Genomic DNA, 27,191 nt, shown 5'->3' on the forward strand with positions numbered 1-27,191 from the left:
GTTGGGACAGTTGTTTTGTGTCTCTTAAAGCATGTGTCTCGCTAGGACCATTCTCATATATTGTATATTCACTAAGTTTTTCTTGTGTAACTTTTCCTATTTGGTATAAAATTTAGTATATGGTTCTTTGGAATTACAAGAAAAAAATGCGAGTGTTCAGAGGCTAGTAACTAAGACTTTTAGCTTATTTCTTTTGCATTTGAGGTGCCATTTAAATGAATTTTAGATCTGAAAACAAATGGCTTGAGTTTTTTTTGTTCCAAGCTCAGATAGTTGCCTGGAAATTTGTCAGCAGTTTTTTGTTTTTTGGTGTTTTTTTTTGAGACAGAGTTTCACTTTTGTTGCCCAGGCTGGAGTACAATGGCACTACATCAGCTCGCTGCAACCTCTGCCTCCTAGGTTCAAGCAGTTCTCCTGCCTCAGCCTCCTGAGTAGCTGGGATTATAGACCTCCGCCACCATGCCCAGCTATTTTTTGTATTTTTAGTAGAGATGGGTTTTCACCATGTTGGTCAGGCCAGTCTCAAATTCCTGACCTTAGGTGTTCTGTCTTGGCCTCCCAAGTGCTGGGATTATAGGCGTGAGCCACAGTGCCTGGCCTAATTTGTCAGCAGTTTTAAGATGTGATGATGACAAGATATTGTGTGCAAAGAGAGTTGCTAACAATGTAGAAATTCGGATAAAGATTTTTTGGAGGCTGGGTGCAGTGGCTCACAACCATAATCTCAGCACTTTGGGAGGCCAAGACAGGTGGATCACATGACGTCAGGAGTTCAAGAGCAGCCTGGCCAGCATGGTGAAACCCATCTCTACTAAAAATACAAAAAATAACTGGGCATGGTGGTACACACCCATAATCCCAGCTACTTGGGAGGTGGAGGCATGAGAATTTCTTGAACCCAGGAGGCAGAGTTTGCAGTGAGCCAAGATTGAGCCACTGCACTCCAGCCTGAGCAACACAGTGAGACACAGCTCTGGGCAACTTGATTGCTTGAGGCCAGGACCAGCCTGGGCAGCATAGCAAGACCCCATCTCTACAAAAAATAGCCAGGTCATGGTGATGCACACCTGTAGTTGTAGCTACTAGAGGGGGCTCAGGTGGGAGGATCACTTGAGCCCAGGAGGTCAAGGCTGTGGTAAGCCGTGATCAGGCCATTGCACTCTAGACTGGATGGGAGCAAGACTCTATCTCTTAAAAAAAAAAAAAAAAAAAAAAAAAAAAAGATATTTTGGATAAACCAGTGGCTGGAGAGTTATTTTTCAGTTTGCAGTGTTATACAGTCTTTTTTTTTTTTTTTGAGACGGAGTTTCGCTCTTGTTACCCAGGCTGGAGTGCAATGGCGCGATCTCGGCTCACCGCAACCTCCACCTCCTGGGTTCAGGCAATTCTCCTGCCTCAGCCTCCTGAGTAGCTGGGATTACAGGCACACGCCACCATGCCCAGCTGATTTTTTGTATTTTTAGTAGAGACGGGGTTTCACCATGTTGACGAGGATGGTCTCGATCTCTTGACCTCATGATCCACCCGCCTCGGCCTCCGAAAGTTCTGGGATTACAGGCTTGAACCACCGCGCCCGGCCCCATTATACAGTCTTGCACTGCATAATGATGTTTTGATTAATGAGGGATTACATTATAAAATGGTAATCCCCTAAGAGTATAACAGAGCTAAAAAATTCCTATCACTTAGTGACATAATGATGTTGTTTGTGGTGATGCTGGTGTAAACAAACCTCTGCTGCCAGTTGTATAACAGTATAGCACATAAAATTATGTATAGTATACCCAGGGTTCCCAAACTCCAGGCCATGGATCAATAATGGTTCATGGTCTGCTAGGAACTGGGCCGCACAGCAGAAGGTGAGCAGTGGGCAAGTAAGTGAAGCTTCATCTGTATTTATAGCTATTCCCATTGCTTACGTTACATCCTGAGCTCCATCTCCTGTCAGATCAGTGGTGCATTAGATTCTCATAGGAACACGAACCCTGTTGTGAACTGCACATGCCAGGGATTTGGTTGTGCACTCCTTATGAGAACCAAATGCCTGATCTGTCAGTGTGTCCCATCACCCCCAGATGGGACTGTCTAGTTGAGGGGAAACAAGCCCAGGGCTCCCACTGATTCTACATTATGACGAGTTGTATAATTATTTCCTTATATATTGCAATGTAGTAATAACAAATAAAGTGAACAATAAATGTAATGCACTTTGGTCATCCTGAAACTATCCCCAACCCTTCTCCAATTTTCATGGAAAAATTGTCTTCCGTGAAACTGGTCCCTGGTGCCAAAAAGGTTGGGGACTGCTGTAGTACGTAGTATTTCATAATGATAATAACTATGTTATTGGTGCATGGTGGCTCAACGTCTGTAATCCCAGCACTTTGGGAAGTTGAGATAGGCGGATCACAGTCAGGAGTTCCAAGACCAGCCTGACCAACATGGTGAAAATTAGCCCAGTGTGGTGGCATGTGCCTGTAATCCCAGCTACACGGGAGGCTGAGGCAGGAGAATCATTTGAACCTGGGAGGCAGAGGTTGCAGTGTGCAGAGATCGCGCCATTGCACTCTAGCGCCTGGGCGACAGAGTGAGACTACATCTCAAAAAAAAAAAAAGAATGTATACCTTCTACTTATTAAAAAAAGTTAATTGTAAAACAGCCTCAGGCAAGTCCTTCAAATGGTATTCCAGAAGGAGAGGAAAGCTCACAGCTGCATGTGTGTTTTTGTCCCTAAAGAGTTTCCAGTGGGACAAGATGTAGAGAAAAAGTATTTTTTTCAGGCAATGTTATTGATGATCCAGTCCTTGTGTAGGTCTAGGCTGTCCTGACTCTATGTAGGACTAGTCTAACGTGTGTTTGTGTCTTAGTTTTTAATAAAAAAGCTTAAAATGTAAAAAATATATATAAAATATATATACATGTATATATATATATATATATTTTTTTTTTGAGACAGAGTCTCACTCTGTTGCTAGGCACCAGGATAGAGTACAGTGGCGTGATCTCAGCTCACTGCAATCTCCGCCTCCTGGGTTCAAACAATTCTCCTGCTTCAGCCTCCCGAGTAGCTGGGACTGCAGGCGCGCATCACCATGCCCAGCTAATTTTTGTATTTTAGTAGAGATGGGGTTTCACCATGTTGGCTAGGATGGTCTTGATCTCTTTACCTTTTGATCCGCCTCCCTCGGCCTCCCAAAGTGCTGGGATTACAGACCTGAGTCACTGTGCCCGGCCATATATATTTCTCATTTATTTATTTTTGAGATGGAGTCTTACTCTGTTGCCCAGGTTGGTGTGCAGTGGCATAATCTCAGCTCACTGCAACCTCTGCCTCCCAGGTTCAAGCGATTCTCTTGCCTCAGCCTCCCAAGTAGCTGGGACTACAGGTCCATGCCACCATGCCTGGCTACTTTTTGTAGTTTTAGTAGAGACAGGGTTTCACCATGTTGGCCAGGGTGGCCTCAAACTCCTGACCTCAGGTGATCTGCCCACCTGGGCCTGCCAAAATGCTGGGATTACAGGCGTGAGCCACCACACCCAGCCTTCATTTTTATTTTTATTTATTTTTTATTATTTTATTTATTTTGAGATGGAGTCTCGCCCTGTCACCCAGGCTGCAGTACAGTGAGTGGCACAGTCTTGGCTCACTGCAGCCTTCGCCTCCTGGGTTCAAGTGATTCTCCTGCCTCAACCTCCTGAGGAGCTGGGATTACAGGCACATGCCACCATGCTGGCTACTTTTTGTATTTTTAGTAGAGACAGGGTTTCACCATGTTGGTCAGGCTGGTCTCGAACTCCTGACCTTGTGATCCACCTGCCTCAGCCTTCCAAAGTGCTGGGAATACAAGTGTGAACCACTGTGCCCGGCCCATTTTTAATTTAATTAATTAATTAATTAATTAATTTGATGGAATCTTGCTCAGTTACCCAGGCTGGAGTGCAGTGGCAAGATTTCAGCTCACTGCAACCTCTGCCTCCCAAGTTCAAGCAGTTCTTTGCCTCAGCCTCCCAATTAGCTGCAATTACAGGCACCTGCCACCATGCCCAGTTAATTTTTATTTATTTATTATTTAATAGAGATGAGATCTTGCTGTGTTGCCCAGGCTGGTCTCAAACTGTTGGGCTCAAGTGATCCACCTGCCTCACTTGACCTAGGGGTGGTGGCTCACGCATGTAATTCCAGCACTTTGGGAGGCCAAGGTGGTGGATCACTTGTGGTCAGGACTTTTAAGACCAGCCTGGACAACATGGTGAGACCTTGTCTCTCTATATTTTAAAAAAAAGTCCCTTTTTCCGGGCGGCTCCCAAAGATGGTGGAGGTGCAGGTCCTGGTGCTCGATGGTCGAGGCCATCTCCTGGGCTGCCTGGCAGCCATCGTGGCTAAGCAGGTACTGCTGGGCCAGAAGGTGGTGGTCGTTTGCTGTGAGGGCATCAACATTTCTGGCAATTTCTACAGAAACAAGTTGAAGTACCTGGCTTTCCTTCACAAGCGGATGAACACCAACCCTTCCCCAAGCTCCTACCACTTCCGGGCCCCCAGCCGCATCTTCTGGCGGACCGTGCGAGGCATGCTGCCACAAGACCAAGCGAGGCCAGGTCGCCTTGGACTGCCTCAAGGTGTTTGACGGCATCCCACCGCCCTACGACAAGAAAAAGCGGATGGTGGTTCCTGCGGCCCTCAAGGTCGTGCGTCTGAAGCCTACAAGGAAGTTTGCCTATCTGGGGCACCTGGCTCACGAGGTTGATTGGAAGTACCAGGCAGTGACAGCCATCCTGGAGGAGAAGAGGAAGGAGAAAGCCAAGATCCACTACCGGAAGAAGAAACAGTTCATGAGACTACGGAAAGAAGCCGACAAGAACGTGGAGAAGAAAATTGACAGATACACAGAGGTCCTCAAGACCCTTTGACTCCTGGTCTGAGCCCAATGAAGACTGTTAATTCCTCGGGAAAAAAAAAAAAAAGGTTCACTTAAAATAGTCCTTTGTGTGATACTCTTTCCAATTCAGTATACAGTAAGTTTGCTTTATGCTTTAGGGATTGCTTTTCTAATTTAATTTCATAATTGTTTAAAATATTTGTGATTCCAAAGCCAAATCTATGAAACAAGGTATATTCAGAGAAGACTGGCTTCCCTTGTAGCCTCCACTCAGTTCTTTCCTCTCCCTGTGACAGTAGTTTTCAGCCTTGGGAGCTTTTAAACAATACTGATGCAATGGTCCCACATCCAGTCAGTGCTATGATTGTATCACTGCACTCCAGCCTGGGTAACAGAACAAGACCTTGTCCCAAATTTAAAAAAAAAAAAAAAAAAAAAAGGCCGGGCGCAGTGGCTCAAGCCTGTAATCCCAGCACTTTGGGAGGCCGAGGTGGCTGGATCACGAGGTCAAGAGATCGAGACCATCCTGGCCAACATCGTGAAACCCCGTCTCTACTAAAAATACAAAAAATTAGCTGGGCATGGTGGCGCGTGCCTGTAATCTCAGCTACTCAGGAGGCTGAGGCAGGAGAATTGCCTGAACCCAGGAGGCGGAGGTTGCGGTGAGCCGAGATCGCGCCATTGCCCTCCAGCCTGGGTAACAAGAGCGAAACTCCATCTCAAAAAAAAAACACCCAACATCCTGGGGTGTCCTAAACACTTTGGACTTGAGGTCTGCATATTATTGCATGATTCAGATATACTAACTAGCCGGACTTATTTCCATTCGATTACTAGTCTGTGACATGTGTCTTGTGTTTTAATGACAGAATATGTGGTATTTTGTTCTTAGGAAAATGAGAATGGCTTAATTTTGCTAATCTGCCTTTTCTTTTATTAGAGTGTAATTTTTTTTTTTTTTTTTTTTTGGCATCAGTTACTGAGGCCATTTTTTTCCTTCTCTCTGCTCTAATCCAAACATATAGATTCAATTTAGTAGACATCGTGAGTGCCAGCTGGTATTCCATCAATTTAAAATGGTTCTGTGTTGGCCGGACGTGGTGGCTCAAGCCTGTAATCCCAGCACTTTGGGAGGCCGAGGCGGGTGGATCCCAAGGTCGAGAGATCGAGACCAACCTGGTCAACATGGTGAAACCCCGTCTCTACTAAAAATACAAAAAATTAGCTGGGCATGGTGGCACGTGCCTATAATCCCAGCTACTTAGGAGGCTGAGGCAGAGAATTGCCTGAACCCAGGAGGCGGAGGTTACGGTGAGCCGAGATCGCGCCATTGCACTCCAGCCTGGGTAACAAGAGCGAAACTCCATCTCAAAAAAAAATAAAAATAAAAATAAAATGGTTCTGTGATCATGGAAGTTTGGGAGATATTTCTACAGGCCGGGAACACATTAAACAGCTTTGTAAAGGGGAGGAACACTAACATATTTATACCCCATGCAAGCATTGTGAAGAACTTGTCTGAGGCAGAGCCAGGCTGGATGCTGGGAAACTCCATTTTTTTTTTTTTTTTTTTTTTGATACAGAGTCTTGGTCTGTCGCCCAGGCTGGAGTGCAGTGCTGCCATCTCGGGTCACTGCAGCCTCCATCTCCTGGGTTCAAGTGATTCTTCTGCCTCAGTCCCTGAGTAGCTGGGACTACAGGCACATGCCACCATGCCCAGCTAATTTCTGTATTTTTAGTAGAGACGGGGTTTTACCATGTTGGCCAGGCTGGTCTCAAACTCCTGACCTCAGGTGATCTACCAGCCTTGGCCTCCAGAAGTGCTAAGATGTGAGCCACTGCACCTGACCCTGTTTTCTTTCTTTTTTTTTTTTAAAGATATCGTCTTGTTCTTTCGCCCAGGCTGGAGTGCAGTGGTGCAGTCTCGGCTTACTGCAACCTCCGCCTACCAGGTTCACGTGATTCTCCTGCCTCTACCTCCCAGGTAGCTGGGACTATAGGTGCACACTACCATACCTGGCTAGTTTTTGTATTTTTAGTAGAGACAGGGTTTCACCATGTTGGCCAGGCTGGTCTCAAACTCTTGACCTCGAGACTCAAAGTGCTGGGATTACAGATGTGAGCCACTATGCCCGGCCCTGTTTTTTTTTTTTTGTTTTTTTTGTTTTTTTTTGTTTTTTGAGACGGAGTTTCGCCCTTGTTACCCAGGCTGGAGTGCAATGGCGCGATCTCGGCTCACCGCAACCTCCGCCTCCTGGGCTCAGGCAATTCTCCTGCCTCAGCCTCCTGAGTAGCTGGGATTACAGGCACGCGCCACCATGCCCAGCTAATTTTTTGCACTTTTAGTAGAGACGGGGTTTCACCATGTTGACCAGGATGGTCTCGATCTCTCGACCTCGTGATCCACCCGCCTCGGCCTCCCAAAGTGCTGGGATTACAGGCTTGAGCCACCGCGCCCGGCTGCGGCCCTGTTTTTATTCTTAAAAAGGAGTTCTTGACTGTCTTTCAAGGGTGTGGTAAAAATTAACAATAATGTGTGCTAAATACCTAGTGTCTGGTGTGATAACTGTAATTGGTCGGGTAATGTTTTCTATTGATCCTAGAACTCATATCTCTTAAAACCAGGGAACTTGCCTACTTTAAAATTCTTGGGAAGTTAGATTATCAGTAAGACTTTTGATTGGGAAATACAGAATTAATAGGCAAAATAGCAGTAGCTGGAAGGGAGTGGGGATGGATAGGAGGAGGTATTTTTCTAGCTCTAAGAAAGCCTGAGGCAAAGCTGGTCTTTACGGCAGAAAATGTTCCTTTTAGGCCTTGATAGCTGTTGTTCCTAGAGTTGAAGTTTCTGCTCCTGAGTAAGTAGTGCTCTGTGTTGTCTCTGACTGGATCCACAATCCCCATCACTCTTTCTCTTTCTGTGAGGCATGGCTTACACTGGACTGATCATTCCACCCTTGAGCTACTGTTACAGCCTGTGTGTTTAGGAGTAAATGAGGGAGTAATTAAAACTGGTTGGTTGGAGATGGTCATGGCATTGCCCCTGACATAGGGAGCCTGGAGGAACAGGAACTGTGAAATTTATTGGTTCTATTTTGGACCTATTGAATTTCAAGTCCAACTCATGGAGTTGGAGTTCCAGCTAGTATTTAGCCAACATTGGGAATGTGGGTCTGGAGAGGGCAATGGTCATGAGTCAAGCTCACTTTTTCACATTTCTTTTCCTTTCCATATGCCTTCCCTTCTGCCTGGAATGCTGTCCTCCCCCCTTGTTTCTCTGCTGAACTGCTACTTGTCTTTTATCAACCAGTTCAAGGGTTTCCTTTTCTGCACAACAGCAACCCTATGAGGTAGGTGCTATTATTATCCTGGTTTTATAGATGAGGAAAGTGAGCCACAGAGGTTAAGTAACTTATTCAAGGTCACACTGCTAGTAAGTAAGTTGACACTGGATTTGAACCCAGGCAGCCTGGTTCAGAATCTATGCTTATAACCACTTCATTCTTACTGGTTTCTAGGTACTCGGTAAGTACTTATCATATGAATAAAGTGTTCACAGTAGTCATCTATGCAAGAGCATTAAAGAGGCAGTTTCTCTGTTTTAGGACAATATTTCCGGTGATACAAAAAGCAGTCCCCAAATGTTTCCTAATATGTTCCCTTTTCTCATTCCTGTTATCATTGTCTTGGTTCAACTGTTCTTCGTTTTTTGTCAGGACTGTTATAGTAGGCCCATTACTGGTCTTCCCACTGCATGTCTTATTCCATTGTTGATACCAGTATTAGAATATCTTTCCAAGATGCATATATGGCCCTCTTACTCCCTTGTGGTAGATCCCTCATTGGCTCCCCAGTACCTAAAGCAGTTTCTGATCCAAACTAAAAAGTGAGCTATTCTGTATCCCCTGTTTGCAATATTCCAGAGAAGGACTGGCTTGGGTTGGGTCATACTCCCTTTTTCGAATAAGTTACCATGCTTGTTCTATGCTTGTTCCAAGCAAGTTACCATGCTTAAGAATACTGATTTGCCCAGCTTGGATCATGTACCCTATCCTATGATCAAGTTGGAAGTGACGGACAGAGTTGGGAGTGAAGTCCCACAAGGATTTCACATCTGTGAGAGGCCACTCCTAAAGGTTAACTCTGGTTACCTAGCTAGAAGGAGGAAGGGGTTTGGAGAAGTGCCACAGGAGGTGGATTGGCACAGTGGTATGGCTAAATACTGATGTGGCCTTCAGCCTCCCTGCTGCATTCATTATTTCAGCAGCTGTCCACTCTGGTCAGCACTGGGATGGGGAATAAGAGTGCTCTTGCCTATAGGAGCTTATCATCTATCTGGCAGGAGCAGCACTAAGCACATAGGCAACATGATCCTTCCACAGGAGGAAAGCTGGGGGGAGTCTAATAAACATTATATTGCTAAAGATCCATAATTAAATAATGGAATAGTGGAATTTATTTTAAAAACTGTAAAACAAGCATTTTATTAATTCACACTTTTACTTTTCCTCAGTTGTCAAATTTAGATGAGTCAGATTCTGGCTTTGACCACTTCTAGCTGTGTGACCTTGGATACAATTCTCTGAATCTCAGTCTCCTCAGCTACAAAATGGGATAGTAATAGGGTTGTTGTGAAGAGTATATGTGATGATGCATTTAAAATGGCTGGCATAATACTTGCACATAGTGGGACTCAAAAATTGTAACTAACAAAAATGTTTGAGGCCGGGCATGGTGGCTCATGCCTATAATCCTAGCACTTTGGAAGGCGGAGGTGGGCAGATTGCCTGAAGTCAGGAGTTTGAAACCAGCTTGGCTAACATGGTGAAACCCCGTCTCTAATAAAAATACAAAAATTAGCCAGGCATGGTGGTGAGCTCCTGTAATCCCAGGTACTTGGGAAGCTGAGGCAGGAAAATTACTTGAGTCTGGGAGCTGGAGGTTGCAGTGAGCAGAGATTGTACCACTGCACTCCAGCCTGGGCAACAAGAGCAAAACTCCTTCTCAAAAACAAGTGCTTGAACAGGGTATACATGGGAAAACAGCAGCTGTGAAAAAAAAATGTGAAACTGCAATATTATAAAGATACATAATTTTGAAAAAACCAGCAAACCCTCCACAAAACTATTATATCCCTACCATTTTACTGTCTCAGCACTTCCATAAATAGGGTCATTAAGTCTTGCCCTCAGGTAATTTATGGTAAGTGGTACTACCCTCATTGAATTTTTGAGAGTACTGAGGCTCAGAGAAGTTTAAGTTCTCTTTTTGAGACAGGGTCTTGCTCTGTCACCCAGGCTGTACTGCAGTGGTCTGATCACAGCTCAAGCTTAGCTCCCTGGCTCAAACCATCCTCCTCCTTCAACCTCCCAAGTAGTTAGCACTACTGGTGCACACCACTGTGCCTGGCAAATTAAAAAAATTTTTTGGCTGGGTCCAGTGGCTCACACCTGTAATGCCAGCACTTTGGGAGGCTGAGGTGGGTGGATCATGAGATCAGGAGATCCGAGACGATCCTGGCTAATACGGTGAAACCCTGTCCCCATTAAAAATGCAAAAAATTAGCTGGGCATTGTGGCACATGCCTGTAGTCCCAGCTACTTAGGAGGCTGAGACAGAAGAATTGCTTGAACCCAGTTGGTGGAGGTTGTAGTGAGCCAAGATCATCCCACTGCACTCCAGCTTGGGTGAGAGAGTGAGACTATGTCTAAAAGAAAAATTTTTTTTTATAGAGACAGGGTCTCACTATGTTGCTCAAACTTGTCTCGAACTCCTGGGTTCAAGCAGTTCTCCCTGCCTTGGCATCCCAAGATTACATGTGTGAGCCACTGCATCTGACCAGGTTTAAGTTCTGAAGCTAGAATGCAAACCTGTCCTTTGTGTTGAAATCTTATTACAACGCTTTGTTCTACAGAGCGTTGTCAGATCTTAAGAATGAATAGGTACAAATATGTAGGGCATACTTGGGGGGAAAAAAAGGAAAAAAGAATGCGGTTCACTCACATAATTCTGGATTAAAAAAAGAATGAATGGATTATATTGTAAAATGACAGACCGAAGATCAGTGGTATAGTTTTGGTTATTTGAAAATATAGCAGATAATTCTTGTACAAAATAATTCAGCCTGGTAGCTCTTTGGCTTTTGGTTTCTTAACAGGCTGATTTTTGCTTTTTTTTTTTTTTTTGAGACAGAGTTTCGCTCTTGTTACCCAGGCTGGAGTGCAATGGCGCGATCTTGGCTCACTGCAACCTCCACCTCCTGGGTTCAGGCAATTCTCCTGCCTCAGCCTCCTGAGTAGCTGGGATTACAGGCATGCGCCACCATGCCCAGCTAATTTTTTTGTATTTTTAGTAGAGACAGGGTTTCACCATGTTGACCAGGATGGTCTCGATCTCTTGACCTCGTGATCTACCCGCCTCGGCCTCCCAAAGTGCTGGGATTACAAAAATCGCGCCCGGCCGATTTTTGCTTTTAACAGGATGCCTTGGGAATGGTTGGAAGTGCCTATCTGGGTTGCTGGCATGTAAATGATAGAGAAACCTGATCTGCCTCTTTACAACCTTGCATCAGAGCAGAGGGCAGTCGAGATAGCAGAGTTTGTTAGGTGGTACCTTTTGGCTGTAGAGGGTGTTAATATTTATAGATAATTAATTAGCACATTTGGGAATGGGAAAACAATTTCTCTCCTCTGCTAGATTTCTCCCCTCTTCTAGATTGCAAGATTTATATATTTGGAGGAATAAGAATCATCTGCTTTCTCAGTGGCAAGCATCTCTACATGCTAAATACTTTCAAAAGATACAAAAATGTTAAAACGGAGGGTTTTTTTGTTTGTTTTTAGTGATAAGTCATTTCTTATTTGGGGCTCACAGCTCTTGTGCTATAAAGAGCATACCAAGTATCTTTTTACTTGGTTCAGATGTCTCCATTGTTTTTGTTTTTTAAAGTATGAAGTGTTTTTTCTCTCTCTTTTCTCCCTCAGTCCTTACTTGGTTTATTTTATTTATTTATTTATTTATTTATTTATTTATTATTTTTTTTTTTTTGAGACGGAGTTTTGCTCTTGTTACCCAGGCTGGAGTGCAATGGCGCGATCTCGGCTCACCGCAACCTCCGCCTCCTGGGTTCAGGCAATTCTCCTGCCTCAACCTCCTGAGTAGCTGGGATTACAGGCACGCGCCACCATGCCCAGCTAATTTTTTGCACTTTTAGTAGAGACGGGGTTTCACCATGTTGACCAGGATGGTCTCGATCTCTCGACCTCGTGATCCACCCGCCTCGGCCTCCCAAAGTGCTGGGATTACAGGCTTGAGCCACCACGCCCGGCCTATTTATTTTTTTAAAAAGAGATGGGGTCTCACTATATTGTCCAGACTGGTCTTGAACTCCTGGGCTCAAGTGATCCTCCTGCCTCAGCCTCTTAAAGTGCTGGGTTACAGGCATGGGCCACCATACCCAGCCTCCTTAATTGGTTTAATGCTAAATGGTTAAGCATATAAACTTCAGAAGGAACATCATGATACTTGGGGTTTTAAGTGGAGCTCTCCTTTTAAACTTGAATTGGGTGTGTAAACTTGCTCTGGAAAAAGAGGGGCTTAGGTGAGGTGAACATTGTTTGATTCCATACTGTACTGCTGTTGCGAGACTATCTTCAGGCTGAAGTTTGGATAGGACAATTTGTACATCCTGTTAGTAAATTTTAATTGGCCATGTGCTGTGCACTGTGCTAGGTGCTGGAGATTTAGAAATGAGTCTGACAAAATGCCTGTCTTTCAGGAATTCATGATCTATTCTCTAGACAGACAATGAACCAGTTACAATGTGCCTAGGGTGTTTTCACTTATAAATGTACAGGATTCTAAGGGAAGGATATAGGAACTGCCTGGTGGAAGGATGAGAAGGAAGGTGTCAGTGGATGCACACACACACATAGGCTGTGAAAATACTCCTTTTCTGGGCACAGGTGTAAGCCATTGCGCCTGGCCAGCTAACTCATTCTTTGTCAGGTCATATACATGGCATATATATATATATATATATATATATATATATATATATATATATGTCATATATATATGTAAAACTGACCTCGGCCTCCCAAAGTGCTGGGATTACAGGTGTAAGCCACCACTCCTGGCCAGCTAACTCATTCTTTGTCAGGTCATATACATGGCATATATATATATATATATATATATATATATATATATATATATATGTCATATATATATGTAAAACTGACCTCGGCCTCCCAAAGTGCTGGGATTACAGGTGTAAGCCACTGCACCTGGCCACCTAACCCATTCTTTGTCAGGTCGTATACGTGACATATATATGTGTGTCATTGTGTGTAAAGCTGACCTCAGTCTCTCACAAAAACATGCCAGTACCATCTGAATATCAAGGGACTTTAGAACTGATAAATTGAAGGCCAGGGGCAGTGGCTTATGCTTGTAATTCTAGCACTTTGGGAGGCTGAGGCAGGCAGATCACCTGAGGTCAGGAGTTCAAGACTAACCTGGCTGACATGGTGAAACCCTGTCTCTACTAAAAATACAAAAATTAGCCAGGCATGGTGGTGTGCTTCTGTAGTCCCAGCTACTTGGGAGGCTGAGGCAGGAGAATTGCTTGATCCTGGGAGGTAGAGGCTGCGGTGAGCCAAGATGGACACCACTGCACTCCAGCCTGGGCAACAGAGCGAGACTCTCTCTCAAAAACAAAACAAACAAAAAGAACTGGTAAATTAGAACTTCAGCCATTTTCTTTATATCCTGAAAAATATGTTGAAATTCATAACTAAATATTTATAAAACACAATGCTTGTAATCCTAGCCCTTTGGGAGGCTGAGGTGGGCGGATCACGAGGTCAAGAGATCAACACCATTCTGGCCAACATGATGAAACCCCATCTCTACTAAAAAATACAAAAATTAGCTGGGTATGGTGGCTCGCACCTGTAGTCCCAGCTATTTGGGAGGCTGAGACAGGATAATCGCTTGAACCCGGGAGGTAGAGGTTGCAGTAAGCTGAGATAGCACCACTGCACTCCAGCTGGGTGGTAGAGCGAGACTCCATCTCAAAAAAAAGAAAAAGAAAAAGAAAAAAAAAAAACCCAAAAAACCCACAAAGCTTGAAATTAGAAAATAAAATGACCTACATGTTTCTTACTGCAGACAGAGCTGTGCTCTAAGTTGCTGGGGGGCTTCCCCAGTTTCAAGACTGAATAAACTCTGAACTTCTCTGATTTTATATGTTATCAATTTGTAGCAATCGTTTTCTATTCTGGTGCATATCAGACTCATGGAACTTTCTGGAAATACAGATGGAACAAGGCATTACAGAATGTTTAAAATCAGCAAAATGGCCAAACTTAGATCAAGATTCAAAAAATTTTTTTATTAAATGGAAAATGCTGAAAACCTGTTCACTTTCTGGGTGGATAGAAAGAATTGTAAAGTCAGTTGAATATCAATAAATAAATATCCTTATTTATTTATTTTTGTTTTGAGGTGGACTCTCACTCTTGTTGTCCAGGCTGGAGTACAATGGCGTGATCTTGGCTCACTGAAACCTCCACCTCTGGGGTTCAAGTGATTCTCCTGCCTCAGCCTCTTAAGTAGCTGGGATTATATGTGTCCCCCACCATGCCTGGCTAATTTTCGTATTTTTAGTAGAGACGGGGTTTCACCATATTGGCCAGGTTGGTCTCCAACTCCTAACCTCAGGTGATCAACCCACCTGGCTTGGCCTCCCAAAGTGCTGGGATTACAGGTGTGAGCCATCCCACCCCACCCCACATTCCTCTTTTATCTTATCTGGCTTTACTTAGGATCTTTTCATGGCTTACAGCAGCTACGTAAATTGTATAAAACTTTCTGGAGACAGATTTTAGCTTTAAAAAAATTTTTTTTTTTAATTTTACTTTAGGTACTGGGGTACATGTGTAGAGCATGCAGGATTGTTGCATAGGTATATACATGGCAAGGTGGTTTGCTGCCTCCATCCCCCCATCACTTATATCAGGCATTTCTCTCCATGTTATCCCTCCCCACCGCTGTCCCTCCCTTAGCCCTGCCCAACAGACCCCAGTGTGTGATGCTCCCCTCCCTGTGTCCATGTGTTCTCATTGTTTAACACCTGCGTATGAGTGAGAACATGTGGTATTCGATTTTCTGTTCTTGTGTCAGTTTGCTGAGAATGATGGTTTCCAGATTCATCCATATCCCTATAAAGGATAAAAACTCATTGTTTTTTATGGCTGCATAGTATTCCATGGTGTATATATGCCATATTTTCCTTGTCCAGTCTATCATCTGTGGGCATTTTGGTTGGTTCAAGGTCTTTACTATTGTAAACAGTGCTGCATTGAATATATGTATGCATATGTCTTTATAATATAATGATTTATAATCCTTTGAGTATACACCCAAAGATTGGATTGCTGGGTCAAATGGAATTTCTAGGTCCTTAAGGAATTGCCACACCGTCTTCCACAATGGTTGAACTAACAACAGTGTAAAAGTTTTCCTATTTCTCTGCATCCTCTCCAGAATCTGTTGTCTCCAGACTTTTTAATAATCACCATTCTAACTGGCATGAGATGGTATCTCAATGTGGTTTTGATTTGCATTTGTCTAATGACCAGTGGTAATGAGCATTTTTTCATATGTTTGTTGGCCTCATATATGTCTTCTTTTGAAAAGTGTCTGTTCATATCCTTCACCCACTTTTGAATGGGTTTGTTTTTTTCTTGTAAATCTGTTTTGTTCTTTGTAGATTCTGGATACTAATTAGCCTTTTGTCAGGTGGGTAGATTGCAAAAATTTTTTCCCATTCTGTTGGTTGTTGGTTCACTCTAATGACTGTTTCTTTTGCTGTACAGAAGCTCTGGAGTTTAATTAGATCTCATTTGTCTGTTTTGGCTTTTGTTGCCAACGTTTTTGGTGTTTTAGTCGTGAAGTCTTTGCCTATGCCTGTGTCCTGAATGGTTTTGCCTAGGTTTTCTTCTAGGGTTTTTATGGTGTTAGGTCTTATGTTTAAGTCTTTAATCCATCTGGAGTTAATTTTAGTGTAAGCTGTCAGGAAGGGGTCCAGTTTCTACTTTCTGCACATGGCTAGTCAGTTTTCCCAACACCATTTATTGAACAGGGAATCCTTTCCCCATTGCTTGTTTTTGTCAGGTTTGTCAAAGATCAGATGGTTGTAGATGTGTGGCATTGCCTCCCAGGCCTCTATTCTGTTCCATTGGTCTATATCTCTGTTTTGGTGCCAGTACCATGCTGTTTTGATTACTGTAGCCTTGTATTATTAGGATTGTCTTGGCTGTGCAGGCTCTCTTTTGGTTCCGTATGAAGTTTAAGGTGTTTTTTTCCAGTTCTGTGAAGAAGGTCATTGGTAGCTTGGTGGGGATAGTATGGAATCTGTAAATTACTTTGGGCAGTATGGCCATTTTCACGATACTGATTCTTCCTAACCATGAGCATGGAATGTTTTTCCATCTGTTTGTGTCCTCTCTTATTTCCTTGAGTAGTGGTTTGTAGTTCTCTTTGAAGAGGTCCTTTACATCCTTTCTTAGTTGTATTCCTAGGTATTTTATTCTCTTTGTAGCATTTGTGAAAGGGAGTTTGGCCATCTTGGATCTCCTTTTTTTTTTTTTTTTTTTTTTTTTTGAGACAGATTCTTGCTCTGTAGCCCAGGCTGGAATGCAGTGGCATGATCATAGCTCACTGCAACCTCAAACTCCTGAATTTCAGCAATTCTCCTGCCTCAGCCTCCCAAGTAGCTAGGCTGGGACTACAGGTACTTACCACCCTGCCCAGCTAATTTTTTTTTTGGTAGAGATAGGGCCTTGCCACATTGCCCAGTTCTCTAACTCCTGGGCTCAGCAGTCCTCTTGCTGGGATTATGGGTATGAGCCCCCATGCCTGGCTCACAACTTCATTATACCCAAGGAAGAATTGAAGCTCTGTTGCCCAAATTTTTATTCAAATGGACTTTGGTCTTGTGTATGCAGAAACTGGAAGAGGTACCTCCTATTCGGTTCCAATCCGAATTATTTGCCTCTTTCGTTCTTTTTTTTTTTTTTGAGACAGACCTTGCCACATTGCCCAGCTTGGTCTCTAACTCCTGGGCTCAGCAGTCCTCTTGCTGGGATTATGGATATGAGCCCCCATGCCTGGCTCACAACTTCATTATACCCAAGGAAGAATTGAAGCTCCGTTGCCCAAATTTTTATTCAAATGGACTTTGGTCTTGTGTATCCAGAAACTGGAAGAGGTACCTCCTATTCTTTTCCAATCCGAATTATTTGCCTCTTTCGTTCTTTTTTTTTTTTTTTTTTTTTTTTTGGAGACAGAGTCCCGCTCTGTTGCCCAGGCTGGAGTACAGTGACACGATCTCGGCTCACCACAACCTCTGCCTCCTGGGTTCAAGTGATTCTCCTGCCTCAGCCTCCTGAGTAGCTGGGACTACAGGCGCGACACCATGCCCAGTTAATTTTTTGTATTTTTAGTAGAGACAGGGGTTCGTTATGTTGGCCAGGCTGAACAAAGAACTAAAGATAGTTCTTTGTGCTTCAATATGTATGGAGCATTATGTCTAATTTGATCATGTGACTAACACAAGATTAGACAAGCTTTTGCTGTCTGTAGAAGACAGTTATGTTTAGAGATTTCCTAGAGTTTAAAAAATCCACGTGTAGCCGGGCGCGGTGGCTCACGCCTGTAATCCCAGCACTTTGGGAGGCCGAGGCGGGTGGATCACGAGGTCAAGAGATCGAGACCATCCTGGTCAACATGGTGAAACCCCGTCTCTACTAAAAATACAAAAAATTAGCTGGGCATCGTGGCGCATGCCTGTAATCCCAGCTACTCGGGAGGCTGAGGCAGGAGAATTGCCTGAACCCAGGAGGCAGAGGTTGCGGTGAGCCGAGATCGCGCCATTGCACTCAGCCTGGGTAACAAGAGCGAAACTCCGTCTTAAAAAAAAAAAAAAAAAAATCCACGTGTATTTCAGAACTAAATTTTTTCAAGTTTAAATAGAACATAAGGCTTCAAATGAAGTAGTAAAAGCTTTTTCTGCTCAAAATTGCCTGTAACACTAAATGAATAAATGATGTGGTAAATTATTTTCTTCCTGTTACTACACCTCTGAACTTAATGAGTCATTGCTGCCTTGTGTTACAGGATGTGCTTGTTTATTGTTTGTCACAATTAGATTATAAGCTCCTTGAGGACAGATGGTTTGTTTTGCTTGTTTTGCTCCCTCCCTAATCTCAGTGTCTAGCATATAGTAAATATTTACTAAATGGATGAAAAATGTCCTGGATTTTTTCTGCTTATGCCTGCATCTCTTTACTCTTTTTCTTTTCCTTCCTGTTTTCTTTGTACTTAAAATTGACATGACTCATGGTGAAGGACCTTCAATAGTTTTTTCTTTTAAAGAGTTTTATTAAGATGTAATTAGGCCGGGCGCAGTGGCTCAAGCCTGTAATCCCAGCACTTTGGGAGGCCGAGGCAGGTGGATCACGAGGTCAACAGATCGAGACCAACCTGGTCAACATGGTGAAACCCCGTCTCTACTAAAAATATAAAAAATTAGCTGGGCATGGTGGTGCCTGCCTGTAATCCCAGCTACTCAGGAGGCTGAGGCAGGAGAATTGCCTGAACCCAGGAGGCGGAGGTTGCGGTGAGCTGAGATTGCACCATTGCACTCCAGCCTGGGTAACAAGAGCGAAACTCCACCTCAAAAAAAAAAAAAAAGATGTAATTAATATATTATAAAATTTACCCATTCTAAGCATACAATTTATTTTTAGTAAACTTGCAGACATGCAACTATGACCACACTTTGAAAAAATTTTATCTTCTTTTTTTTCCTTTTCTTTTTTTTTTAAATTCACTATCCAGTACTGGCTATAAGCAAGAGAACATTTTATCATCCCCAAAAAGTCCCTCATTTGTGTCTATTTGCACTCACTCCCCATTCCCTCTCCAACCCCGCCTACCACTAATCTACTTTGTGTTTTTCTAGTTTTTTTTTTTTTTTGAGACCGAGTTTCGCTCTTGTTACCCAGGCTGGAGTGCAATGGCGCGATCTCGGCTCACCGCAACCTCCGCCTCCTGGGCTCAGGCAATTCTCCTGCCTCAGCCTCCTGAGTAGCTGGGATTATAGGCACGCGCCACCATGTCCAGCTAATTTTTTGCACTTTTAGTAGAGACGGGGTTTCACCATGTTGACGAGGATGGTCTCGATCTCTCGACCTCGTGATCCACCCGCCTCGGCCTCCCAAAGTGCTGGGATTACAGGCTTGAGCCACCGCGCCCGGCATTTTTCTAGTTTTAACTTTTCTGGGCATTTTATGTAAATGGAATCATTCAATATGTGGTCTTTTTTGAGCCTGGCTCATTTTTTACTTAGCATAATGCCTTTTTAAAAAATTGAGGTGACATTCAGATAACATATAATTAATCTTTTTAAAGTGTATGATTTTGCAGCATTTTGTGCATTCACAATGTTATGCACCCACTGTAGCTCTCTAGTTGCAAAACCTTTTCTTCGTCTCAGAAGAACAACCTGTACCCAATAAATAATTACTTTTCATTCTTTCCTTCTTTTATCTCTTGGCAACCATCAGTTGGCATGCCTCTGTGGATTAATTATTCTGGATATTTCATATAAAAGGAATCATGCAATATATGATTTTTTTGTGTGTCTGGCTGCTTTTATTTAAGTGTTTTTGGGATTCACCCAAGGTGGATATGTCAGTAACGAGTCCTTCTTATGGCTGAAGACAGGGTCTTTTGCTCTGTCACCTAGGCAGAGTGCAGTGGCATGATCATAGTTCACTGCAGCCTTGACCTCCCAGGCTCGAACCATCTTCCCATCTCAGCCTCTGAGATAGCTGTGACTACAGGCATTAGCCACTGTGCCTAGCTAATTAATTTTTTTTTGTTTGTTTTTGTAGAGATGAGGTCTTATTATATTGCTCAGGCTGGTGATTCTTCCATCTTGGCCTCCGAAAGTGCTGGGATTACAGACTTGAGCCACTGCACCTGCCCCATTTTTAAAAATTATTAAAATTAAAAAAATATATTTTAAAGAGACAGTCCTACTTTGTCACCCATGCTGAAGTGCGGTGATGCCATCATGCAAATATTTTGGGGAAAAAAATTCTAAAAAGCAAAAACTTGAATTTGCTGTCAAGTACTACATTAAATCCACAGAAATGAAGTGGTGTATAGGCATGTTAGTAGGTATTATAAGTAATCTAGAGATGATTTAAAGTACATAGGAAGATATGTGTAGGTTATATGCAAATACTGTTTTTGTTTTTGGTTTTTTTGCTTTATGTTTTTTTTTTAGATCCCAACCTTGTGATCCACCTGCCTCGGCCTCCCAAAGTGCTGGGATTGCAGGTGTGAGCCACCATGCCTGGCCTTACTGTGCTATTTTATATGAGTAACTTGAGTATCTTCAGAGTTTGGTATCCATGGGGGTCTAATTCCCTATGGATACTAAGGGATGACTATATATACAAATACATGTATATATTTGTATATATAATGTATATATATGTATAAACTGCACACACGCATATGTAGTTCTCTCCATATGTGAGTTTTATTTAGAACATATTCCTAGAACTGGAATTGTTGCTGGGTTAAAGGGAGTTTACATTTAAATTTTTAACAGAGACTGTGAAATTGTCCTTCTCAATTTTAAGATCACTCTGATAACTGTGAGGAGAATTGATTGGCAATGGGAGAGAAGGTTTGGAGAATACTGTAAGAAATGATGTGCCTCAGACTAGGATGACAGTGGAGATCAAGAAAGGTAGACTGATTTAAGAGATGAAGTGGGAAGGAGAACAGATGGAATTGTTAATGAAGTAGATGTGAGTAGTGACAGGAAGGAGTCTAGAATGACTCAGGTGGATCTGCAACTTCAATTAGAGTTGCCATGTGAGACAAAGCCTGCTTGTCATGGCTAGACCAGATGACTTCATATATACTTTGTAAGTTTGACATTTTATGATTTTAGAATTTATGACAGCACCTTTATTTATAGATTGAGATCCATACTGAACACTTTCTTTCATAATTGTAGGTATATAATTTCATTTGATTGGCATTTGTAGAGCAAGCACTGATACATTGTGTCTGTCACTAAATTGTATAGTTTTTTTTTTTTTTTTTGAGATGTAGTCTTGCTCTTTCACCCAGGCTGGAGTACGATGGCACAATCTTGGCTCAACACAAACGCCACATCCTAAGTTCAAGCTGTTCTCCTACCTCAGCCTCATGAGTAGCTAGGATTACAGGCATGCACCACCATGCCCAGCTTTTATTTTATTTTTTTTTGTATTTTTAATAGAGACAAGGTTTCACCCATGTTTGCCAGGCTGGTGTTGAACTCCTGCCCTCAAGTGACTCACCCGCCTTGGCATCCTAGAGTGCTGGGATTTTGGGATTACAGGCATGTTAGCTGAGCATATTGGTGTGCACCTGTAGTCCTAGCTACTCAGGTGGCTGAAGCACAAGAATTGCTTGAACCCAAGAGGTGGAGGTTGCAGTGAGCCAAGATTGTGCTACTATACTCCAGCCTGGACAATACAGCAAGACTGTGACTCAAAAATAAAACAACCACACACAAAACCAAAACCAAAATGATTGTCCTCAATTCCACTTTGTTTGGGGTGCCCAAGTCTCACCCTCTTTCCAGCATTTCTTTTTCTTTTTCTTTTTCTTTTTTTTTTGAGACGGAGTTTTTGCTCTTGTTGCCCAGGCTGGAGTGCAATGGCTTGAACTTGGCTCACTGCAACCTCCACCTCCCGAATTCAAGCGGTATTCCAGATTGTTTCACCTTGATGTCTGTACTCTTTTCCCACATTGCTCATACTCATGCCATAACACACTTCTTTCATTTCTTGAAATCACATGCTCGCTTACTTTCTAGCCCAACCGTATTTAGATCTTATGCTGTCTAGACCCAGGACCTACCTCCTCTCTCTCTCTCAGAGCACTCTGTTATAGTATATTCCATACTGTTATGATTTTGTTGTTGTTGATTTTTCTACTAGATCTTAAAAGGTCTTTGTAGACAAGGGACAGTATAAAATCACCTTTATTTCCTTGCTGGATATCACAGTGCTTGTTATAGGAAGGCTCAGTAACTGTTTGTTGAATGAATGAATATATATTAGGCACCAAACAATATTGAGCTCTTTTTTATTTTTTTAAATTTAGAGTTGAAGGAATTAATATAGAAGAACACTGTGAGGCCGGGCACGGTGGCTCATGCCTGTAATCCTAGCACTTTGGGATGCCTAGGTGGGTGGATCACTTGACGGTCAGTAGTTGGAGACCATCCTGGTCAACATGGTAAAACCCCATCTCTACTAAAAATACAAAAATCAGGTCAGGCATGGTGGCTCACACCTGTAATCTTAGCACTTTGGGAGGCAAAGGTGGGTGGATCACACAAGGCCAGGAGTTCGAGACCAGACTGGCCAACATGGAGAAACTCCCATCTCTACTAAAAATACAAAAAAAATTAGCCAGGCATAGTGGCGGGCGCCTGTAATCCCAGCTGCTTGGGAGGCTAAGGCAGGAGAATCGCTTGAACCCAGGAGGCGGAGGCTGCAGTGAGCCGAGATTGTGCCATTGCACTCCAGCCTGGGAAACAAGTGCAATTCTGTCTCAGAAAGTAATAACAGTTGCAGGCTGGGCATGGTGGCTCACTCTGTAATCCCAGCACTTTGGGTTGGTGGATCACTTGAGGTCAGGAGTTCAGGACCAGCCTGGCCAACTTGGTGAAATCCCATATCTACCAAAAAATATAAAAATTAGCCGAGCATGGTGGCATATGCCTGTAATCCCAGCTACTCAGGAAGCTGAGGCAGGAGAATCACTTGAACCCAGGAGGCAGAGTTTGCAGTAAGCCAAGATCACACCACTGTACTCCTGACTGGGCAACAGAGCAAGACTCAGTCTCAAAAAAGAAATACTTCTTTTTTTTTTTTTTTGAGACGGAGTTTCGCTCTTGTTACCCAGGCTGGAGTGCAATGGCGCAATCTCGGCTCACCGCAACCTCCGCCTCCTGGGTTCAGGCAATTCTCCTGCCTCAGCCTCCTGAGTAGCTGGGATTACAGGCACGTGCCACTATGCCCAGCTAATTTTTTGTATTTTTGGTAGAGACGGGGTTTCACCATGTTGACCAGGATGGTTGGTCTTGATCTCTTGACCTCGTGATCCACCCGCCTCGGCCTCCCACAGTGCTGAGATTACAGGCTTGAGCCACCGTGCCCAGCCAAAATACTTCTTTTTTTTAATTGTAGGAATTTATGACCATAAATTTTACTCTTAGCACTGCTTTTGGTGCATCCCCTAAATTTTGTTACATTGTTTTGGTTTTTACTTGTTCCCAGTTATTTTCTAATTCCCCCCCCAACCTTTTTTTTTTTTTGAGACAGAGTCTCTCTCTGTCACCAGGCACCAGGCTGGAGTGCAGTGGCGCAATCTCAGCTCACTGCAGCCTCCGCCTCCCGGGTTTAAGCAATTCTCCTGCCTCAGCCTCCTGAGTAGCTGGGACTACTGGCTAGTGCCACCACACCCAGCTAATTTCTGTATTTTTAGTAGAGACAGGATTTCACCATGTTGGCCAGGATGGTCTCGATCTCTTGCCCTCGTGATCTGCCCACCCTGGCCTCCCAAAGTGCTGGGATTACAGGCGTGAGTCATTGTGGCCAGCCTTCTAATTTCCCTTTTAATTTACATCTATATGTAAATTAATATTGTTGTGATAGGTTGTTGGTCGTGATGTTTTAAAATTATTTTTCCAGCACTTTAAGATACTATGTTCTCAGAGAAAGTGCCTTGCATTACAGTTTTTAATTTCAGTGAATACCTTTTTTCTTAGAAGTTCAATTTTTTTTTTGTTTCCCTGTTTTTTTAAATTTTATTTTAATTTTTTGTTTGTTTTTTGAGACAAAGTCTCATGTGTCACCCAGGCTGGAGTGGAGCGCAGTGGCATGATGACAGCTCATTGCAGCCTTGACCTCTCTGGGCTCATGTGATTCTCCCTCCCAAGTAGCTGGGACAGTAGGCACGTGCTACGACGTCTGGCTAATTTTTGTAGAGACGAGGTTTCTCCATGATGCCCCGGCCTGTCTTGAACTTCTGGCCTCAAGCAATCCTCCCATCCCTGGTCATTTTTTTTTTTTGAGACGGAGTTTCGCTCTTGTTACCCAGGCTGGACTGCAATGGCGCGATCTCGGCTCACCGCAACCTCCGCCTCCTGGGTTCAGGCACTTCTCCTGCCTCAGCCTCCTGAGTAGCTGGGATTACAGGCGTGCGCCACCATGCCCAGCTAATTTTTTGTATTTTTAGTAGAGACGGGGTTTCACCATGTTGACCAGGATGGTCTCGATCTCTTGACCTCGTGATCCACCCGCCTCGGCCTCCCAAAGTGCTGGGATTACAGGCTTGAGCCACTGCGCCCGGCATCCCTGGTCATTTTTAATCATATCTTAATTTTTCTTTATGCTTTTACTTTTTTTTTTTTTTTGAGACGGAGTTTCACTCTTGTTACCCAGGCTGGAGTGCAATGGCGCGATCTCGGCTCACCGCAACCTCCGCCTCCTGGGTTCAGGCAATTCTCCTGCCTCAGCCTCCTGAGTAGCTGGGATTACAGACACCCGCCACCATGCCCAGCTAATTTTTTTTTTTTTTGTATTTTTAGTAGAGACGGGGTTTCACCTTGTTGACCAGGATGGTCTCGATCTCTTGACCTCGTGATCCAGCTGCCTCGGCCTCCCAAAGTGCTGGGATTACAGGCTTGAGCCACCGCACCCGACCTGCTTTTACTTTTTAATTTTTTTTTATTTTTTTGCTTCCTTTTTTACGGCTTTGTTTTAAATATACTGTTCTTATTTTATAATACTTCTTTAATCTTGATATCTAACCCTTTGAGATATTCCCTATGGCACCCATGCTAAATTGTTTCATTGTATGTTTTATAATTTTAGGTAGTGTAGTCATGTTCACTGGAGCTTTAATTATAGAAATCCCCAGAGATCTTGGTTGAGGACCTAAACTGGTATATCATCTGTCTACCTGAGTGACAGGCTGGAGTGCCTGTTACAGGTGAGATCATGGCTCACTGCAGCCTCTATCTCCCTGGCTCAGGTGATCCTCTCACCTTAGCCCCCTGAGGAACTGGAACTACAGGCCCATGCCACAATTCCTGGCTAATTTTTTTTTTTGTTTTTTTTTTTTGAGATGGAGTTTCGCTCTTGTTGCCCAGGCTGGAGTGCAATGGCGCCATCTCGGCTCACTGCAACCTCCGCCTCCTGGGTTCAGGCAATTCTCCTGCCTCAGCCTCCTGAGTAGCTGGGATTACAGGCATGTGCCACCATGCCCAGATAATTTTTGTATATTTAGTAGAGACGGGGTTTCACCATGTTGACCAGGATGGTCTTGATCTCTTGACCTTGTGATCCACCCGCCTCGGCCTCCCAAAGGGCTGGGATTACAGGCTTGAGCCACCGCGCCTGGCCTCCAGGCTGGTTTCAAATTCCTGGGCTCAAGCAATCCTCCTGTCTCAGCTTCCCAAAGTGCTGGAATTACACACATGAGCCACCAGGCACATCCAGGCACATGTGTTTCAAATGATCAAAGGAAATTATTGGCTCTTGGTTCTAGATAATTCTAGTTGTATGATAAATTAGCATTTGCCTCCTTCCTGGGCCGATTTTTGTTGCAGAGGTCTTAAAATTAATTTTGTTTGTCTCCCTGAGCCATCTTCAGTTTGTTTTTACCTAATGCGCATGTTTTTCTTTTTTAGAAGGTGGGAAGTGTGTGTGTGTGTGTGTGTGTGTGTGTGTGTGTGTGTGTGTGTGTGTATGGAGGGAGTCTCGCTCTGTGTACAGTGCTATCTTGGCTCACTGCAATCTCCGACTCCCAGTTCAAGGGATTCTGGTGCCTCCGCCTCCCAAGCAGCTGGGATTACAAGCATGCACCACTATGCCCAGCAAGTTTTTGTATTTTTAGTAGAGACAACGTTTCACTGTGTTGGCCGGGATGGTCTCAATCTCCTGACGTAGTGATTCGCCTGCCTCAGCCTTCCAAAGTGCTGGAATTACAGGTGTGAACCACCAAGTCTGGCCATTTTATGTGTTTTTTAAAAAATAAAAATAATCTTGGCATGGTGCAGTGGCTCATGCCTGTGATCCCAGCACTTTGGGAGCCTGAGGCGAGTGGATCACTTGAGGTCAGGAGTTTGAGACCAGACTGGTCAACATAGTGAAACCCTGTCTCTGCTAAAAATATAAAAATTAGCCAGTGTGGTGGTGGGCACCTGTAATTCCAGCTACTCAGGAGGCTGGAACAGAAGAATGGCTTGAACCCAGAGGCAGAAGTTGCGGTGAGCCAGGATTGCTCCATTGCACTTCAGCCTGGGTGACAGAGTGAGACTGTCTCAAAAAAAAAAAAGAAAAGAAAAAGAAAGAAAGAAAGAAAATAAAAATAATGAGATTAAGCTTTGAAAGTTAGGAAAAAACCTTATGCAGATAATATGGTTTAGTAGTGAGAATTTAGGGAACAATGAGAAATAAAATGATAGGTGAGAAGTTAAAAACAAAAACAGAAAAGTCTGTGTTTTGTTTGTTTGTTTGTCTGTTTTGTTTTTTTCACATAAAGATGTGGTACATTTTTCCGACAAATGTACTGTCATGGGCAGGTGAAAACTTACCCATATTGCTGGGGGAGGGGGGAGTATAACTTAATAGTTAATTGACTTTTAATTTCAGTTTAATACTCTTTAAGTTTTATTTATTTATTTTGAGATGGAGTCTCGCTCTGTCACCCAGGCTGGAATGCAGTGGCTCAATCTTGGCTCACTGCAACCTCCGCCTCCTGGGTACAAGGGATTCTCCTGAATGAGCCTCCCAAGTAGCTAGTATTACAGGCATGCACTACCATACATGGCTAATTTTTTTACTTTTAGTAGAGACTGGGTTTCACCATGTTGGCCAGGCTAGTCTCGAACTCCTGATCTCAGGTGATCTGCCTGCCTCGGCCTCCCAAAGTGCTGGGATTACAGGCATGAACCACCACGCCTGACCTAAGTTATTTTGAAATGCAATATATATGCTATTATCTAGCAGATCTGGGGATTGTCTCCCTGCCTCCAGGATTATCTTTAAAGAAATTTATGTATTTGTTGAGACAAAGTCTCCCTCCGTCATCCAGGCTCAAGTGCAGTGTGGCACGATCTCAGCTTACTGCAATCTCTGCCTCCTGGGGTTCAAGTG

General features: G+C 43.5%; 1 protein-coding gene and 1 pseudogene across 2 annotated transcripts in view; both read left to right on the forward strand.

Moving 5' to 3' along the window:
* PRKAR2A (protein kinase cAMP-dependent type II regulatory subunit alpha) overlaps positions 1–27,191 on the forward strand; it is a 97,137-nt gene that overhangs the window by 10,822 nt on the left and 59,124 nt on the right. The gene's annotated exons all lie outside the window — the stretch shown is intronic.
* On the forward strand, positions 4,110–10,597 carry LOC141585327 (large ribosomal subunit protein uL13 pseudogene; annotated as a pseudogene).

The sequence above is a fragment of the Saimiri boliviensis genome, chromosome 8, assembly GCF_048565385.1.
Source record: "Saimiri boliviensis isolate mSaiBol1 chromosome 8, mSaiBol1.pri, whole genome shotgun sequence".
NCBI lineage: Eukaryota > Metazoa > Chordata > Mammalia > Primates > Cebidae > Saimiri > Saimiri boliviensis.